A 4588-nucleotide genomic window follows, 5' to 3' on the forward strand; every position below is an offset into this window, starting at 1 on the left:
ATGACCCATTTCACTAGGAAGGACCCCAAAATGCTCCTATTACCCATGTTACTAGGAAGGACCCCGCACATGCTCCTATGACCCAAATCACTTGGCTGGTCCCCGCACATGCTCCTATGACCCATGTCACTAGGAAGGACCCCGGACATTCTCATATCACCCATGCCACTAGGTAGGACCCCAAAAATGCTCCTGTTACCCAAGTCACTAGGAAGGACCCCGCACATGCTCCTTTGACCCATGTCACTAGGAAGGACCCCCGCACATGCTCATAAGACCCATGTCACTAGGAAGGACCCCGCACATGCTCCTATGACCCATGTCACTAGGAAGGACCCCGCACATGCTTTTATCACCCAAGTCACTAGGAAGGACCCCGCACAAGCTCCTATGACCCATGTCACCATGTAGTACTCTGCACATGCTCCTATCACCCATGTCAAGATGTAGGACCCGCACATGCCCCTATCACGCATGTCACTAGGAAGGACCTCGCACATGCTCTTATGACCTATGTCTCACTAGGAAGGACCCCGCACATACTCCTATGACCCATGTCAGCAGAAAGGACCCCTCAAATGGACCAATCACACATGTCAACATGTAGGACCCGCACATGCTCCTATCACCCATGTCACTAGGAAGGACCTCGCACATGCTCTTATGACCTATTTCTCACTAGGAAGGACCCCGCACATACTCCTATGACCCATGTCACCAGAAAGGACCCCTCAAATGGTCCTAACACCCATGTCAATAGGAAGGACCCCGCACATGCTCCTTTGACCCAAGTCACTAGGAAGGACCCCGCACATGCTCTTATGACACAAATCACTAGGAAGAACCCCGCACATGCTCCTATGATCCATGTCACTAAGAACGACACCGCACATGCTCCTATCACCCATGTCACTAGGAAGCACCCCAAAAATGCTCCTGTTACCGAAGTCACTAGGAAGGACCCCGCACATACTGCTTTGACCCATGTCACTAGGAAGGACCCCGCACATGCTCTTAAGACCCATGTCACCAGGAAAGACCCCGCACATGCTCCTATGACACAAGTCACTAGGAAGGACCCCGCACATGCTCCTATCACCCATGTCGCTAGGAAGGACCCCGCACATGTTCCTATCACCCATGTCACTAGGAAGGACCCCGCACATGCTCCTATGACCCATGTCACTAGGAAAGACCCCGCACATGCTCCTATGACACAAGTCACTAGGAAGGACCCCGCACATGCTCCTATCACCCATTTCACTAGGAAGGACACCACACATGCTCCTATCACCCATGTCACTAGGACGGACCCCGCACATGCTCCTATCACCCATGTCACTAGGAAGGACCCCGCACCTGATCCTATGACACATATCACTAGGAAGGACCCCGCAATTGATATTATGACCCATGTCACTAGGAAGGACCCCGCAAATGCTCCTATCACCCATGTCATTAGGAAGAACCCCGCACATGCTCCTATGACACATGTCACTAGGAAGGACCCCCACATGCTCCTATCACCCATTTCACTAGGAAGGACCCCGCACATGCTCCTATCACCCATGTCACTAGGAAGTACCCCGCACATGCTCCTATCACCCATGTCACTAGGAAGGACCACGCACATGCTCCTATCACCCATGTCACTAGGAAGGACCCCACACATGCACCTATCACCCATGTCACTAAGAAGGACCGCGCACATGCTCCTATCACCCATGTCACTAAGAAGGACCCCTCACCTACTCCTATGACACATGTCACTAGGAAGTACACAGCACATACTCCTATGACCCATGTCACTCGGAAGGACCCCGCACATGCTCCTATCACCCATGTCACTAGGAAGGACCCCGCACATGCTCCTATGACCCATGTCACTAGTAAGGACACCGTACATGCTCCTATCACCCATGTCACTTGGAAGGACCCCGCACATGCTCCTATCACCCATGTCACTAGGAAGGACCCCGCACATGCTCCTATCACCCATGTCACTAGGAAGGACTCCGCACATGCTTCTATGACACATATCACTAGGAAGGACCCAGCACATGCTCTTATCACCCATGTCACTAGGAAGGACCTCGCACATGCTTCTATGACATATATCACTAGGAAGGACCCCGCACATGCTCCTATCACCCATGTCACTAGGAAGGACCCCGCACATGCACCTATCACCCATGTCACTAGGAAGGACCCCGCACATGCTCCTATGACCCATGTTACTAGGAAGGACCCCGCACATGCTCCTATGATCCATGTCACTAGGAAGGACACCACACATGCTCCTATCACCCTTGACACTAGGATGGACCCCGCACATGATCCTATGACACATATCACTAGGAAGGACCCCGCACATGCTCCTATCACCCATGTCACTAGGAAGGACCCCGCACATGCTCCTAAGACCCATGTCACTAGTAAGGACCCCACACATGCTCCTAAGACCCATGTCACTAGGATGGACACAGCACATGCGCCTATCACCCATGTCTCTAGGAAGGACCCCGCACATGCTCCTAAGACACAAGTAACTAGGAAGGACCCCGCACATGCTCCTATGACACAAGCCACTAGGAAGGACCCCGCACATGCTCCTATCACACATCACTATGAAGGACCCCGCACATGCTCCTATGACCCATTTCACTAGGAAGGACCCCAAAATGCTCCTATTACCCATGTTACTAGGAAGGACCCCGCACATGCTCCTATGACCCAAATCACTTGGCTGGTCCCCGCACATGCTCCTATGACCCATGTCACTAGGAAGGACCCCGGACATTCTCCTATCACCCATGCCACTAGGTAGGACCCCAAAAATGCTCCTGTTACCCAAGTCACTAGGAAGGACCCCGCACATGCTCCTTTGACCCATGTCACTAGGAAGGACCCCCGCACATGCTCTTAAGACCCATGTCACTAGGAAGGACCCCGCACATGCTCCTATGACCCATGTCACTAGGAAGGACCCCGCACATGCTTTTATCACCCAAGTCACTAGGAAGGACCCCGCACAAGCTCCTATGACCCATGTCACCATGTAGTACTCCGCACATGCTCCTATCACCCATGTCAAGATGTAGGACCCGCACATGCCCCTATCACGCATGTCACTAGGAAGGACCTCGCACATGCTCATATGACCTATGTCTCACTAGGAAGGACCCCGCACATACTCCTATGACCCATGTCAGCAATAAGGACCCCTCAAATGGTCCTATCACACATGTCAACATGTAGAACCCGCACATGCTCCTATCACCCATGTCACTAGTAAGGACCCCGCACATGCTTTTATCAAACAAGTCACTAGGAAGGACCCCGCACAAGCTCCTATGACCCATGTCACCATGTAGTACTCCGCACATGCTCCTATCACCCATGTCAAGATGTAGGACCCGCACATGCCCCTATCACGCATGTCACTAGGAAGGACCTCGCACATGCTCTTATGACCTATGTCTCACTAGGAAGGACCCCGCACATACTCCTATGACCCATGTTACCAGAAAGGACCCCTCAAATGGTCCTTTCACCCATGTCAATATAAAGGACCACGCACATGCTCCTTTGACCCAAGTCACTAGGATGGACCCCGCACATGCTCCTATGACACAAATCACTAGGAAGAACCCCGCACATGCTCCTATGATCCATGTCACTAAGAAGGACACCGCACATGCTCCTATCACCGATGTCACTAGGAAGGACCCCAAAAATGCTCCTGTTACCGAAGTCACTAGGAAGGACCCCGCACATACTGCTTTGACCCATGTCACTAGGAAGGACCCAGCATATGCTCTTAAGACCCATGTCACCAGGAAAGACCCCGCACATACTCCTATGACACATGTCACTAGGAAGGACCCCGCACATGCTCCTATGACCCATGTCACTAGGAAAGACCCCGCACATGCTCCTATGACACAAGTCACTAGGAAGGACCCTGCACTTGCTCCTATCACCCATGTCACTAGGAAGGACCCCGCACATGCTCCTATCACCCATGTCGCTAGGAAGGACCCCGCACATGTTCCTATCACCCATGTCACTAGGAAGGACCCCGCACATGCTCCTATGACCCATGTCACTAGGAAAGACCCCGCACATGCTCCTATGACACAAGTCACTAGGAAGAACCCCGCACATGCTCCTATCACCCATTTCACTAGGAAGAACACCGCACATGCTCCTATCACCCATGTCACTAGGACGGACCCCACACATGCTCCTATCACCCATGTCACTAGGAAGGACCCCGCACCTGATCCTATGACACATATCACTAGGAAGGACCCCGCACCTGATATTATGACCCATGTCACTAGGAAGGACCCCGCAAATGCTCCTATCACCCATGTCACTAGGAAGGACCCTGCACATGCTCCTATGACACATGTCACTAGGAAGGACCCCCCACATGCTCCTATCACCCATGTCACTAGGAAGGACCCCGAACATGCTCCTATCACCCATGTCACTAGGAAGGACCACGCACATGCTCCTATCACCCATGTCACAAGGAAGGACCCCACACATGCTCCTATCACCCATGTCACTAAGAAGGACC

This window comes from Taudactylus pleione, unplaced genomic scaffold (genome assembly GCF_031769625.1).
Source record: "Taudactylus pleione unplaced genomic scaffold, aTauple2 ptg000846l, whole genome shotgun sequence".
NCBI classification, from domain to species: Eukaryota; Metazoa; Chordata; class Amphibia; order Anura; family Myobatrachidae; genus Taudactylus; species Taudactylus pleione.